This window comes from Semicossyphus pulcher, unplaced genomic scaffold, assembly GCF_022749685.1.
Source record: "Semicossyphus pulcher isolate SPU_LCO1_2020_fin unplaced genomic scaffold, fSemPul1.0.p SCAF_23, whole genome shotgun sequence".
Taxonomy (NCBI): domain Eukaryota; kingdom Metazoa; phylum Chordata; class Actinopteri; order Labriformes; family Labridae; genus Semicossyphus; species Semicossyphus pulcher.
In genome coordinates this window covers 4,076,780-4,093,939 of record NW_027211697.1, presented here as the reverse complement: position 1 = coordinate 4,093,939, position 17,160 = coordinate 4,076,780, and the positions used below count along the sequence as shown (strand labels likewise).

The following is a 17,160-nucleotide window of genomic DNA, read 5'->3' as shown; positions in this document are numbered from 1 at the left end:
GTGAGAGAAAGAGAGAGAGGGAGACATACAAGACCATAAAAAACTACACCAGAGTGGAGTGTTTCTGATAGCATGATACAGCTTTTCTATTGCATTTGTTTTCTGGTTTGTGTGTTTTTTGCTACAACATTATTTGTTTGCTGTTGTATTTGTCTTGTATTTTAAATTTGCATCGTTTCTGAATTTGAAGCTTGCTTCTCCTCCTTTGGGCGGTTGCCGGACATTTGCCATTGTTGCTTACGTATATTTGAAGATTTTTTCCTTACACACAGACTTGCATTGCTGTCTGTGATAGGGTCATAAGGTGGCTACATGTGCCAACAACAGTTGACCTCTGGAAGACCTTTTCTGCTGTTGAGTGTCTTTTGCATTTTAAATGAATTAGTATTTCTAAGAAAGACTATTTTTACGCACATTCCACTTCCTGTAGGGCAAATGTTCTTTTGCCTCTGACCCGGTATCATGGGTTTAAAATCGTATCAACTCTAGTATATTACAGTATAATAAACTAAAATATGTTCATAATTAATGAGTAAAAACAAATTAAAACCTCTTTTCTACCACAGATTCCAAACAAAGTCGCTGTCTAACACTGTTAATGGTTATGGAAGACATCATGTGGTTTGTTACTGTTACAACAATTATGCAACAATTCGTTTTGGAGTCACATCACACCTTGTCTCCTGGGTAAAGTCCTGGGTTGTTCGAGAAAATGCAATAAAACAATACTGCAATAAATCATCTCTTCGTGGAACCTAATTGTCGGAGCCAAACTCATTGTCTGTATTTACTCATTTCTGTTGTCTGAGTTGACCCCATCTAGTGGCCGTAGAATGGGGGTAAAGCCCAAGGGGGGCTGCCAAGAAGGTGTGGCCAAGCAGAGAGTGATGGTCTTTTGACCTCACATCCAAGGCCTGCAGCAGGGACTGGCTCTGTTTTGTTGTTTAGAAATCTTAAGAGTATCTTTAGAATCCTTATTTTGATATACATTTTTGCCTTCTGAGTTTTGTACACATTTTTTGTTAATAATAAATATTGCTTTATTTTGGAGCATTTTTCTTTGCACATTGTTTTTCTTGGAAGTGTCGAGTCAGACTTTTTGTTCAGCCACCATAGTGGTTATAAGAACAATGGGGACAGGAAAAGCCACTAATGTTAATTTTGTGCTGAATATGTAAAAGAGGTGTCGATTCAACTTTATGATCATTTTGCAGGATGTAGTTTGTTGTGTTATTGACATGTGTGGTGTACAGAAGTTAAAAGTGCCAAGTAAACAGGACTCTAGAAATTGTTAATAAACTTGTCATTTTGCAGTCAAACCTATTTTTATATTTGTATATTATTATTGTAATATGTAAGGTGATATTATTATTAGTGTATAATTATTGTTTTTGTTGTTATAAATTGGCATACTTATTATTTAGCAATGCAACAATGTTAAGAACCTACCATCTGTTTCTTTCACCCAGATTTTTACAGTCGCGATTCTGTACACACTTTCTGTTCGAACCAGATCCCATTCACTGCTGTTTAATGACTCAAAGGTCACATGACCTCTGTCGCTTTCACTTTGTACATCATTTTATTCAATGTAATAACTACGTCTATTACATTAAAAATGAAATTATAAATATTTTAATTTCATTCAATTTAATAACTGCATCTGTAGAATACGTGTAATCAATAACTATCAATTATATACAATTAATTAAATAATTACATCTATGGCATAACTAAATTCAATAACTACATCTATTATATTAGTCTAATCGAAAACATCTATCACATTCACAACTACATTGTAAACATATTTGAGATAACTAGATTTAATATTAACACTTTAACAAAAGGTCAAAGGTGGCACCAATGAGAAGTGGCAGAGGAGAATCCACTAGTGCCTGGTGGCTGTGTTGTGGTCTTGAGGTGATTGCATCTCTGGGGAGTCATGAAGAGACTAAAGAGTCTTAAAGGAGCTTAGGGAGCTGGAACGGACCTCCACTTCCTGGACGTGCCCTCCCACCGCACTGCCTGACTCCCTAGCAAGACAAAACACAACAAAGCTGTGAATGTTGTGATTCCACACTGTTAGAACTCCAGAGTATGAATGGGGCAAGCTCCAGCTGCTGTATAAAAAATGGAAGTCTGATCTCCAGTGAGGCTGGTAAACTTGAAACTTAGTTTTTTCTAACTTTCTGGAAAACGACATTCTCTACAAATATGCGAATGAAATTGCAAACACATCTTGTTCTGTCCTGATCGTCTTAATCCTCTTCTTTCAGTTCTTTTTTGGACAGTTGGTCTACAAGTGCCACACCGATGCAATCTCCCAAAACGTTAACAGCAGTGTTGCAGTGGTCTCTGAAAGAAATAAATCACAGTCAACAACGATAACAGGAAATACAGCTACTTAACGCTGTGTGTCCTTTGCTTAGACTCTTATGGGAAGTGGATGTAGCTACTATGATATCACCCTTTGTTTTGTGGAATGCAGTTTTTAAGGTGTGAGTTTGGCATCATAGCCTTCACCACCCTCTAAATCAAAGGCTGGCTAAATAGATAGCTAACCATCGGGTTTCAGGTTGGTAACTGACCAGAAATGTTTCTGCACTGATTTTTCACACATCTCGATGGGAGAGCGAGCGGCATGTGAACAAACGGAACCAAGCCACTCAAATATCTCCTCAAGGAACTAACATCACAAACACAGCTGACAGTTCAGTTCAGTGACACAGAGGTGTCTGCTTTGTCTCCTCACACCTAACTATCAGAAGCAGATACACTGCTGTATTGATCCCTGTCAAACAATTCACTAGAAAGTTTGTATAAAAGCATTAAACTGACACTAGCATCCCTGCATTGGCTGCCTGTTAAATACAGGATTGATTTTAAGGTTCTTTTAATTGTTTTTAAGGCCACACATGGGCTGGCACCCCCGTATATCTCAGAACTCCTTTGCCCCTACTCTACCACTAGGCCCCTCAGATCCTCAGAGCAACTGTTTTTAGCTGTTCCAAGATCAAGGCTAGTGGGTAAGGGAGACCGTGCCTTTGCAGTGGCAGCTCCAAAGCTTTGGAATAGCCTACCATTTTCCATCAAATGTTGCCCCTCCATTGACTCTTTTAAGATAAAACTCAAAACGTACATGTTTTCTATGGCCTATGGTTGCTCTTAGTGTTTCTAGTGTTTTTGACACATATTATTGCTTTGTATTTTTTTTTTTTTGTTGTTATATATTGTTGCTTTTGTTGTTTTGGTGTGCCGTTTATTTTAACTTGTACAGCACTTTGGTCAATCTCTGGTTGTTTTTAAATGTGCTATATAAATACACTTGACTTGACTTGACTTGACACTTAAAAATATGGGTTAAACTTGCAGCAGCCATTCGACAACCACCAAGAAGGAAGCTTCCTTCACGGGTAAACCAACTGCAGTAAGAGCAAAGAGGGTGGACATGGCTCCTGTTGCTGGGATCCCTGCTGCTGCGACGCTGGAGACTGCTGCTGTCATTCTGCAGAGCAAACAAACAACAGTAGTGTAGACTCTGAGTGAGACTGATCATTTTCTTCCCTTTTTACTACAAATATCTCAATGAAATGTGACCGCTTCTTACCCCAGGAGGATTATCTGGCTCAGGTTAAGATTGATGTTGCCGATTTGGGCAATGAAAACGGCTGCAACCACCTCATAAAGGGCAGTTCCGTTCATATTCACATTTGTCCCGATGGGCAGCATGAAGCGACTGACTCTTCGGTCGATCCCGTTTTCCTCCTCACAGCATCGCAGAGTGAGCGGCATTGTTGCAGAGCTTTGAGACACAATGCATCATTTCTTAGTGCCACAGTCATATCAAAGAAATTGTTAGAGTAAAATCCCTTCTGAAAAGTGTAACTTGCTTAATTGGCAGCCTTGATTAGAAATAAACACTTAGATCACACTGAGTTGACAACAGGCATCGGTAACCAAGACCTCACATCCACTCTTACCTGGACGAGATGAGCCATGCAGTTAGTAGTGCGGGAGAAACCCCCTTAATAACCATCCACGGGTTACGCTTCACCAGCACAAGATAGACTATTGGCAGAACAATCGCGCCATGGATTGTGAGCCTAAAAAACACAATGTAAAGTAATCATGAATACTCACAGGGCCCAAAATACTGAAAAGCGCAAAATACTACAGGTAGGAGACTTATAGGCACATTTTACACCTAGTTTTGTCATTGTGGATTGGGCTAATGGGGTCTTAAAAATAAAAATTGTGGTTAATAGTGAGTGGGTTGAAGGTATTTTAGAGTTTATAAGACACCTGCAGTGATCGCACCGCAGCAGAAACGATGAGTGTGTCTCCCCCGGCGTGGGGCGCATTTACGCATGACGCACAGTGCAGTTACTTCACTGATGATTTAAATCTCTAGACACGTGGACAAGATCAGTCCAAATCTAATTATAATGAAATTCAAAGTGTTTTCTACACACACAAAAGGTCCCACAGTCAGCCGAGGTTACAGTGAAATAGTTTGGAGTGAAACATAAATCCTGAGTTCCATCAGAGTTTCCTCTGTCCTGTCAATTTATAACAGTTTAAATGAGTTTTTAGTTTTGCTGCTTTGCACGATATTTGCTGCACTGACATTACTGGACACGAAACATCTACAATTGCTGTAAACAGCTTCTTTAATCTTTTAAAGTAAGTACACATTCATACATCAATACAACACAATAAAGAAATCACATGGAAAGCTGCACTGCTCAACATCATTTATAATAATTTATAAATTGTTTGGCTCTGTGTTTTAACAATATCACACCCTCTAAGACCCAAGTACAGTATAAACATGAGGACCCACAGATGATAGAGAGTTAAAGTTATAGCTTAGTAGCTTTTAACATAATTAAACCTTGAGGATGAGGACCCGACGTGGACTCGATTCGTATTCTTTGGCGACTCGGGCTCGACTTGGACTTGGACACCGGGGACTCTACTCGGACTCGAAGTTTGGTGACTCAACTACAACACTGCTGCAAACAGCATTTGACAGATGACGATGTAATTGAATATACTGGACTCAACTCCTGCTCTAATCCACTCAAGGTATTTTAAGGATATTTGTCCCCACGGGCCTCGAGAGTCAGAACATAGATATGACAGAACATTATTCCCAAAGGAAATTAAAATGCAATGATTTCTTCAAAAATTACAGCACAAAAATAAAAGTAACACAAAATAACTGAAATATTGTTGAAATATAAAATACATAGGATATGCGGTTTAAATGCAAACAGACAGTACCTAATAGCATAGCATCCATCCATTATCTATACCACTTATCGTGTTCAGGTCGCGGAGGGGGCTGGAGCCTATCACCAAGAACCTAACCAGACTGTCTTTGGACTAAGGGAGGAAGCTGGAGTGCCCACGCATGCACAGGGGGAGAACATGCAAACTCCACACTCGTGCGAACCAGTGAATTGTATTGTCAGAGATATTGAGTATGTCATTAGTTGTAAGCAAAGAAAGGACAACATACCCAAGGACAACCACAGTCATGAACTTCAACAGGCTGAAGATACTATCCCAGTCATTAACCTCCAGTATATGGCTTGCTATCATGAACAGCACTCCCACTGGCACGTACCTGGGGAGAGACAAGAAAATTACAAGAGAATTCAATAAACAAGGAAAGGAACACTTTTAGGACAAACAATGGAGACTGATGTTGATTCCAGATCACTTTAAAAAAAACTGGATTTGTTTGTCTTATTCAGGAAATAGCAAAAATGAGTTATAATTAGAAATACTTATTGTAGCAAACAAAAACACTAGTAGGAGGCCGTATTTAAAGGTGAGGTTAATGCATTAATGGCATAATCGTTTTCCATGTTTTATATACAGTAGATGATGCTTCCACTTTACCACATAATCAGGGCAACCAGTTGTTTGGTGGCCGCGTTAACAAGGCTTATAAACTTCAGGAGGGTTCGCCCTCTTTCTTCCATCTTCTTGAGGAGCAGTCCTAAGACGAAGGAGCACACAATCAGGCCCAGCGTGTTAGCTCCTCCCACATAGTGACCCACCAGTCGCACTTCAGTGGTATTTTGTCATCAGTGATAGATAGTGACTTAACAGACGTTTATTTATATGAAAATATTCAAGATTATTACATTGAATTAAATATAATGTGACTTGATTCTGGTGTGGAATTTCAAAATTAGAGCACCCTACAATGGCTTACATGAACTAATTTTCCCTCATTTCACATGAGGATTAAAAGGAAACCCTCTGTTATCACACACTAATTTCACTTTAGAGTGATAGTACAACACCCCAGGGTGTCACTCAGAAAATATCATCTGATGTGGAATTTCAAAATGAAAGCCCTCTAAAATGGCTTACATAACATAATTTTCCTCTGATTTCAGATTAGGATTAAAAAGAAAGTTCCTGTTATCACAGACTCATTTCACTTCAGAGTGATAGTACAACACCCCAGCAGGTCACTCAGAAAATATCAGAATATCACTCATAGAAAATCCTTTCACTCCATTATCAGTGATATGATACATATTAGTGACCTGTGCTATGCATATTTCCATGTGTTGATTTCCATTAGTGACTTGTTGTATTAAATATGCATATTTCCTTGATTTCAATAGCTTGCTCATTGATGAATATATTGACTCCAAACTGCTTGTATTTTGTCTGTAACATCCTCTCATAACTTTCATAACTTTCAGTTTTGGGAAAAACCCAACAAAAAATCCCTCAACTGCAGGCTGGCAGGTAAAAACACTAGTGCAAAACGAGACAAAGTATTTGACTTTAAAAGAACTCTCAAAAACAGAACAAGCAAAAACTTACGGAAGCGGCCGACACTAACTACCACTGTTGGTGAGCACAGGATCTGGCAAAGAGTGGAAGAAAGGCCAGAGTTTTGAAACACTGCAGGCTTGATTGTGCATGGGAGGCAGGAGCAAGGAGGAGGAGGTGGAGAGGCTTGACCAGGTAACATGGCGGAGGGACTAGAGTGATGAGCCATGCCTGCCACACAGACAAATACAGACAGACAGGGAGTAACAGACAGACACAAGGGGGATGGGAAAACACAGGGAAAGTTGAGGTTGCGGACAGGGCCGTAACTACACAATGCATATTCAAATGCTGTAAATTCAACAGCTTGCATATTTAATATTAATATATTGGCCTTATACCTGTCACGGGGGCGGGGCGTGCTTTAGAGGCGTGGCATGTACCTGTCATGGGGATGGGGCTTGTTTTGGGGGCGTGGCTTATGCCTGTATTCGTGCGTGGCTTTTACCTGTCACATGGGTGGGGCTTATGCCTGTAATGGGGTGGGGCTTATTTAGGGGGCGTGGTCTGTGCCTGTCACATGGGCAGGGCTTCTACCTGTAATGGGGCGGGGCTTATTTTGGGGGCGTGGCCCTTGCCTGTCACATGGCGGGGCTTATTTTGGGGGCGTGGCTTATTCCTGTAAGGGCCGTGGCCTGCGCATGCAACGGGGCGTGGCCTATACCTGTGACATGGTCGGGGCTTGTTTTGGGGGGCGTGGCTTATGTCAGTCACATGGGCGGGCCTTATACCTGTGACAGGGCGGGGCTTGGCTCTGGATCAATTAATATTCTTCCACTTTGGCACACTTCAATTTTATGTAACTATATATGTAGTAGCATAATTTATTAATTTACAGAGGGGATGTCCACATCGGGGTTTGAACTCAGGAATATATTTATTGTATCTAATCTAATTCAATAGTAATGTCTTATTGTATATAATTATATATTGAGAGGACATCATTAAGTACCTAATCTTTACTTATCATTGTCCTGTTCTGTTTTAATCTCAGGTGGCATCCACACCTTAGAAGCCTCTTCTCCCTGCATGCAGCCCACAGCGGTCCCTGCCTCCACCGCTGTGGGCTGCACAGCGGTCCTTAGTAGCTGGTGCTACTAAGGAGAGGGTGATCAGACACCAGTTTACATAGCCATTGGACAAAAAAGGGATAGAAAGAGTTCAATCAGTATATACAGGAAAATACAAAAGTTGGAAAACATTCAAAAGCAAAATGGTTGTGAAAATGTTCAACTGTTTCACATCTGTCTTGTGGAAATCAGCTTTAGTTTTTAAAGTTAGAAGTTATAAGAAGTTAAAATAAACCAAATTACAAATTGAAATGTGGAAGATTGGATACAGATTAAATGTGTTCCTCATTTCACTGTCATTTAAGGCTAGATGCTATCAATTTCATTTGTTAATGTCTATAAATTCACTGTTATGTGATAGTTAAATGATATTGAGAGCAATTTTAAAGATTTTATGTAGATGAAAATCTTGAAATTATTACACTGAATTAAAAACATATTAAAATGAATCAGACTTTTCATAGATATGGATAGATAGACATAGACATCAGAAAATACCAGGCTGTTCTCTTGTGGTTCTCTTTTGAAATTCCACATCAGAATGTCTGGATATTTTCTGAGTGACACCTTGGGGTGTTGTACTATCACTCTGAAGTGAAATGAGTGTGAGAAAACAGGAACTTTCCTTGTAATCCTAATCTGAAATCAGAGGAAAAGGTGCTTATTTTGTTTTACATTTTAGAGGGCTTTCATTTTGAAATTCCACATCAAAATGACCTGAGATTTTTTGAATGACACCCTGAGGTGTTGTACTATCACTCTGGAGTGAAATCTTTAAATCAGGGGGAAATTATTTTATGTAAGCCACTGTAGGGGGCTCTAATTTTGAAATTACACATCAGAATCACCGTGATCAATGAGATTAATTCTAATATCCATAATTTCCACAACTTCACTCCTCCATTACTATTCAAATTATGTTCATTCAAACCCAAAAAATACTATCAGAACCATACAAACTTTTCTCTCATTATGACAATACTATTTCAATACCAACACACAAATGGACATCTGATCTGAATATAAATGATACAGACATCAATTGGCAAACCATATGCAACAACACATTCTCCATGTCATACAACTCGATAACTGAACTAATTCAATACAAGATCCTTCACAGAGTACACATCACCACTCACAAAATGCACCATATGGGCTTCACAGACAGCAACACCTGTAAAATATGTCCCACTGCAATAGACAACCACTTCCATGCATTCTGGCTCTGCTCACCAGTTCACCGGTTTTGATCGGAGGTCATGGGAGAGCTGTCCGAGAACCTCAGCCTCAGCCTCAGCATCTCCCTCTCCCCCTCAATTTCTCTCTTGGGCAAACTCCTCACTCGCAATCCCACAACATCAACAAACTTTCATCCTGATAGCATTAACGGCGACTAAGAGAACTATTTTACTCAACTGGAAAGACAGAACTAAAATTTCAATAAACCATTGGCTGAATGTGTTAACAGACCACTGCAACCTAGAAAAGCTCACATCGACCCTACAGGACAATCTGGTTACATTCAACAACACCTGGTCTCTTTTCCTGCAGTTCATTCAGAGCTGATTCCTCTTTACACCATCTCAACCAGGGGTCCGTTTCACAAAGAAGGTTCAACAACTCTGAGTCTAACCCTGAACTCTGAGTTGATCTACTCTGAGATAGGAAACTCTGAGTTTTCGGTTCCAGATCAGCGGATCAGAGTTAGTTCAATCAACTCTGAGTAGGTTAAGCCAGAGTTAAGTGCGTGCACGCTGACTGTAAAAAGCCAGCATTAATGGAGCCACCACGATTCACCATGGCAACAGTACACAAAAAGAGGTCCTCCTACGTCACACCAGCGGAGCTCGAAATCCTCACGTGGACGTTCAGCGAATACGAGCATGTTTTTAGAAAAATAAAGTAACACGGCGGCAGCTGCAAAAGAGAGAGAAGCGGCGTGGGAAGAAACTGCTCGAGCTCGAGTTAATGCGCAAGTTTAAACTGGTCTATTTATTTAATGCTTAATCACGACCGGAAGCTAAAATTTATATTTATTTAGGAGCAATTCAGCAGGAGAAAAAAACATACATGGAAGCACTTCAATCATATTTTAAATATTAAACTAATGAAATATCATTCAGTGGCTGTTTTAATGTGCATTAGCTTTATCCCTAACATGATGCTGACTTCACATACATTATAATTCATATTGATTAAACTGAATGTGTTAGTTAAAAAAAAAAAGTCCAATAACTTACGGCGTCTTATTTGAGTGCTCTCGGCAGTGGTGGTGGAAAATCTACAAATGATGACTTTGACACAGATTTGTCTATTGATTCTTTTTTTATCATAAATATAAAAGACTTTTGCAAAGGGGTCAGAGCACCACAGAGACGCAACGTTTCTTCTTTTAATTTGGTAACCGCTCAAACACACACGTGAGACGGGCTGAATGAATGAGGAAGTCGAATGAGGGTTTTATATTCTAGAGGGAGGAGACAGAGCGAAACTCTGAGTTTCCTGAAGAAAACCTGCTCGTGACCAGGTTATGTTCATAGAGTCTGTTACTATGGTAACTGACCGAGAGCTTAAGTTACCTCTCTCTGTGAAACAGGCTAGAGTTACCCCTCTTTCTCTGGTTTGAGTTACCTCCCTTTGTGAAACGGAAAACTCAGAGTTTCCCTCATTTCAGGGTTAACAGACTCAGAGTTTTCAATAAACCTGCTTTGTGAAACGGACCCCAGATCTTCCCAACCTTTTTGGTGTTGTTGTTGTTGTTATTTATGATATGTCTATGTACTTTTGCTGTTTGTTGTAAATACTTCTGTTTTGTTAGTGTTTCTGATGTGCACATGTGATAAATAAAATTTTAAAAAATAAAATTCATTCTAATATGTATTTAATTCAATGTAATAATCTTGATTAATCTAAGATTTTCATGTAAATAAATGTCTGTTAAGTCACTATATCTATTGCGAGGTAACACAATGGTGATTGAGCCTATGGCCCACTGATGAAAGCCTTTGCATTTGCTGTATTTATGGTGCGTTCCATTTGCACTCAGCCCCTGAGGTCGGATTTCCGACTCAGAAAGTCGGAGGAACCTCACCCACTCTGACCTCATAATCTCTGTGCATCAACAGGAAATGAAAGCTGTAGTATTAACTGTTTATTATCACTTCTGTCTTATTTGTGTCTCATTAAATCAGCCATACGCACAGCACTGTCCAACTTATCTGTGGACATGTTGTTATGGTGTTTGGATACGCAAAAAACGCATAATGCATTGTTATCCACTGGCTATCCGCACATATAGCTACTGTTTATTAGCCCTTCTGTCTTATTTGTGTCTCTGTGATTTTTTTATTAAATACTCAAATATTGCTCCCCTGAATGCACCTGGCATGCCATTAGTAATCAGTCAGCTTGATATACAATTGATATTACAATTGATTGACACTTCTTCTAAAGCCTCGGGTTTGAAACTTAATTTAAACAAATGTGAGCTAATGTCAATTTATCAAACTAATCTAACGGAGGCCAACAGCATTCCTATAAAATCCACTGTAAAGTATTTGGAAATATTCAGTCTATATCCAAAGATTCTGTTGAAAGTGAAAATCGGAACATGTGGGAAATAATCAATGATTGCCAATCTAAACTTAACTGATGGTTCTTGAGGGACATTAGTTTAGTAGGTAGAATCTTTTTGACTAAAATGGAGAGTATATCAAGATGTATCTGCCCTGTATTTTCAATGGCAATTCTAACAGGGCAATCAAAAAAATTAATCAAAAAAATGTTGATATTTGGAGGAAAAAAGTTCATTATACCAAGAGAGCCTTATTAACCAAAGAATATGAAGAAGGGAGCTTAAAAGCCATTGAACAATAATAGCTTTTGGTACCATTATCCCAGAATTTCTTTTTTGAATGTGGGTGGTATAGAATTTTTTGCTCAAATGTGACTTCATGACTGAAAAACTCCCAAACAAATGATCTCTCTTTCACCAGCATGTCCTGTTTAGAAACTTTTATACAATCATAACTTCACCCTCCATAATACACCTATTTAGAATAACAGATATATTACACTCAGAGACAGGTCGCTGTGCAACAAGGACTGGATGGACAAAGGCCATCCTAAATTCCATTATCTGTTTAATCAAAGAAACTCTAACTTACTCCACTTTGAACACCCCTCAACTCCCAAATTGGAAGCTGTAACTACAGTGAAATTAAATTTCCCAATAAAACAATTAGAAATCTTTTCAATAATATCTCATACCCTACAAAATCCTACAGAAATCCTATCGCTCAGTTTTACTCTGACAGTGATATTCATACTGTACGTACAAAATATCTAAAGTTTCCCATAACCCTAAACGCAAAGTAAATTTATTTTAGGATTTTGAATGGTGTATATCCATCCAGGGACTTGCTGCAGTTTGGTTTTGATACAAACAATTGTGTATTCTTTGATGATGCTGAGACTGTTCATCTGTTCTTTCAGTGTAAAAACTCTGATGCTTTTTGGCAAGATGTACATGGCTGGCTTTACCCCAGAATTTTCCAGCTAGAACAATTTTTGTTAAAGGACATTTCATATGGTCTTATTATTGTGAACAATATTCTCATCCTTGGAAAATATACATATACACAAATCTAAGAACTTAAAAGTCGTACCCAAATTTTGTATATTCTTTAATGAGTTTCTTTCTTACACAAAGGCCCTTAAAGTTATGAAAAATGGAAATGCAATTTACGACAAAAGCCCTAACTTTTAAGTTATTTACTTCATTTATGTTTGGATATTCATTATATGTTATTATTGTTTTATTCTTTTATTTGTCTTGGATTTGCACCTGTACCCTTTTATTTCTGTACATGTTACATACATTTCGATGCAATTTTGTACATGCTTTTTGATCAATATTAAAAAAATGCTTACCGTAATGCCGAGCATATACGCGCACTCCAAAACAACGTGGCTCACTGTGTTATTCGAAGTGGACGCTGGCTTGACTGCAGTCATGTGTTCAAAATTAAAAGGTGACAGTAAGCAGAATGTATTTACTGTAATGTTATTATTCTCTTACCTGTAGCCACAGACCTTAAAGTGGTCAAGAAAAAGTATGCGGCTGCACGCATTGCTACTTTTCTGGAGGTGCCAGCACTCAGGCCAGAAACTCCTAAAAAGAAATATAAAACATGATACAAACTGAAGATTAGAGGACCATTAAAGTCATATATGACTAAATGTAAACATCACTGCACAATAACGGATTAGTTTGGGGGACAAACTTCTATGTTGCATTGATAATTTCAAGAATTACAAGTGTCTAATATGTGTTGTTTAAAGTCCATTAAACATGTTGTCATACAAGTTGACACATTTTTTAAAGGGAGATTCAGATGTATGAGTCTGCCACATTGGAAAAGATAGGAAGTTTTTTTTCCAACATCGTTACCCCAACAGGGAGCCTTCATTATAAGTTATTTACAATTAAAATTTAATTGGGCACCATTTACATTTAATGCTGCTTTTATGCTGTGTGTGTATAACTTGAATAACGTGATAAACAGTGTAAAAAAAACACATCTGGCTTACCCATTACAACACTTGAAACAAGAAGAGGTACAGTGACCATCTGAAGCAGACGACTGAGGATTTCTCCAGGCAGGGCAATGCAGTCTATGACAATCTCTGAAAGATCCCAGCAGGTCTTGACAATCAAACCGAACATAACCCCTGTGTGAAAATAGCAGAAAAATTATCATTTGTAAAAATTCTAATTCAATTTTTAATTTCAAAAGTATAACTGCTAAAACAAGATGTCTCCGAAGTGACTAAAAAGTCAGTTCTAGATAGATAGATAGATAGATAGATAGATATAGTTATAATATAGCCTACAAGATATAATATAATAACATTGAATATATTATAATATAATATAGATAATTTCACAAATAAAACAACCTAATAGATGTAAATATATATAGATATATACAGACACATTCAAGTTTTCAAGGCAGATGTACAAAATAGGCAGAGAAAATAGTGCATAGATATTTAGTAGGCTAGTAGGCCTATATCTAGTTCACTTCACATGCCTGCATCATGTTTGCAAAATCTCTTTCCAACATTTGAACCCAAACAGAAATCGTGGAGATGCCTAACATAGACATAACATTAGCCTATCCTAACGACATCCACTCTTACTGTGCGTTCACCAAACGCGAATAGACGCGAATGAGCGGCGAGATTCCATACAAAGTCAATGCAATGACGCGAGTATGTGGAATCTCTTGCATTTTATGCAAGAAAACTGGAGGAGCTGAAAACTCAGCTGAGCATCCAGACCTCACTCAACCTTGAGCTTTCCACCAAGCTTAAGGCTGAGAGAGAGAAGCATATGCCTCCTCAAACAAATGTCACCAGCTTTGAGGAAAAGCATGAGACGGAACAATGTCAGCAGGAGGAGAGTGTTGGAGACTCTCAAGACAAGTCCTCGAGTCAGGAGTTGTCCCTCCCATTGCGGACTCTGCAGAACGGACCAACGACTCTGCAGAGCGGACTGAGGATGACCAGGAGGATGTTGTCCCAGTGACTAAAAAGAAGTCATTTTGGAAGAGATTCAGACACTTTCTGGGGTTGAGGAAACCACAGAGGTGGAAGAAACTCATTCACAACTCCTCACCCTCACCCTGATCCCTCTGACCCCTCCTTAACCCCCATCTAGACCCCAACGCCCCAACTCCCCCAACCCCAATCCCCCAATTTGACCAGGATTGTCCCGTTTTCAAGCTCTCTGACCCGAGTCCCAACAAATATCTATAAAACACTAATATGTCCCGGTTTTGAACAGGCCCTGTCCTGGTTTTGACCAATTGAAATACTAAAGAAATGCATCATGCTTACAACACTGATTTGTCTGTATACAGTATGTCAGTCAATGTCGTTGCCAAGGCTGTTGCTGTTTTAACAAGGAAGTCTGGAGATCTGAAATGCTTTTGTGACACAGCATCAGGGAATTTATCTCATATTGAATTTTAGATCTAGAACGGATTGTTAGCTGAATTTACATGCAGATATCTGTTTATAGAGATTAATAAAAAGGTCAACGGTTGTCAGATGACTGCTGATGGGATCCGCCTGCTTTTGCTCTCCACGCAGACTGTTTTTCCTGCATACGCCGCAGCCTGCTGACATGTGATTGGTCAATATTACTCGGGCTACAAGCGTGTAGAAACTGAAACTAGACCACTTCCCTAAAATCCACGTCCCTGCCTACAGATTCTACAGATTTCTACATTGTAAATAGAGATTAAGTGCAGTTTTATCACACAGCACAATGCCACAGATGTCACAAGTTTTGAGGGAGCATGCAACTGGCATGCTGACTGCAGGAATGTCCACCAGAGCTGTTGCCCGTGAATTGAATGTTCATTTCTCTATCATAAGCCGTCTCCAAAGCCATTTCAGAGAATTTGGCAGTACATCCAACCGGCCTCACAACCGCAGACTACGTGTAACCACACCAGCCCAGGACCTCCACATCCAGCATCTTCACCTCCAATGGTGGTCACACCAGATAATGACTGGTTTTCTGACTCCCCCGGACCCCCCAATACAGTAAAACTGCACATTTTAGAGTGGCCTTTTATTGTGGCCAGCCTAAGGCACACCTGTGCAATAATCATGCTGTCTAATCAGCATCTTGATATGCCACACCTGTGAGGTGGACGGATTATCTCGGCAAAGGAGAACGGGACGAATAACTTTCTACGCAGAATCCCGCGGTAATCTCAGTCCGATGTCAGCATCACTGCAGGTGCTTTGGCTGCTGCTGTCAACAACACGTTACATGCTACTCGCTGCTCTGTCGCGAGTGCTAATTAACGTTAGCAATTGATGTTAGCAAGCTACCGCAGACTAGCATAAACACAAACGTTTTTGTTTTCATACACACGCGAGGGAGATTTACTTCCCCAAACGCTGATGAGCCACTAAACACCCACAGCAGTGTTTCCCACACATAGAACAACAGGAAAAGTCCGTCTGATATCTCATAGTGCAGCTTTTAATGAGAGCACAGACTAAACTGACCTCTGTACATGCAGAGTCTGTGTGTCACCTGCCTGTCGTCGCGTGCATGTTTACAGATTCAAAAAGAGGACAGACTTTGGCCGCCATATATGTCAATCACCTTTATGCGTTGCCCTGGCAACGTCATCACTGACAGATGCTAATCTTTTGCTTTGGCATCATGAAATATTGTCATTACTATACTAAACCCAGATGAACTGTAGCTTATCAAACTTATTATAACAATACCTTTACCCTTTCCTTTCTTTACATTCCTAATTATGAATTTGAAGTCTAACAAAAATAATTCAGTTAATTCGCTGAGATAGCATTAGCTAACTTTTTGTCATTCACTTGCGCTTAAACACAATTTAGGTCACACTGAAAAATTAGCATAAACCTAAGTGTAACATCACTCTTTGTTAGCTTAGCTAATGCCGACGATACCTTAGTCCATGAGTCAGTACAATGATATATGACTTTATGATATTCTGTGTATGTTAACCTCTTTTATATTGGCTCTATGTTAAAAATGGTAAAAAGAACATGAAAAAATTGTAATGATGGAGGGATGAAAAAAGGAGTGAAAGCACATAGAAAGCTACCATTGCTGTAATGCTATCATACATTTTCCAACACTAGGGACATAGACCTTTGTAAAAATCACTATGAGACATGGTCCCTCCAAATTAGCCCGACCAACCCCCGGCTCATGGACTATTAGTTCTCAAATAAAAGCGGTGTAAGCATCATTAGTTTTCCTTGTTAAAACTGACCCAGGGCAGCAGCCATCAAATTTGAAAGCGTAAATTTATTCTTGCCGATGAACCTCCGGAATTTCTTCAAGTTGCTGAAATAGTTTCGAATGTCCGATTCATAATCTTGATGAGACTCCTCCATCTTCAAGCAGTTAAAGTCACAGTAGGCTAATCAAACCTGTTTCTATCGTTGAAGAAAAATTGCGAAAACTCCCTGCCCGGTACCGTTTGTTTTTATGATAAACTGGAGACAAACCATAGCAACCGCGGAATCCTCAACGTCCGTTTTCTACACATCTGGTCCATATCTTACTCTATAAATGTACAGCTCTAACTGTCAGTTAACGTCAGTGCAGGATCGATACGCGTGTCACCAAGTGCAGTCCGTAGTT

At 39.3% G+C, this 17,160-nt stretch overlaps 1 pseudogene; it reads right to left on the bottom strand.

Annotated features, from left to right (window-relative positions):
- Nucleotides 1-1,974: 1,974 nt before the first annotated feature.
- On the bottom strand, nucleotides 1,975-16,910 carry LOC138603202 (excitatory amino acid transporter 3-like; annotated as a pseudogene).
- Nucleotides 16,911-17,160: the final 250 nt, after the last annotated feature.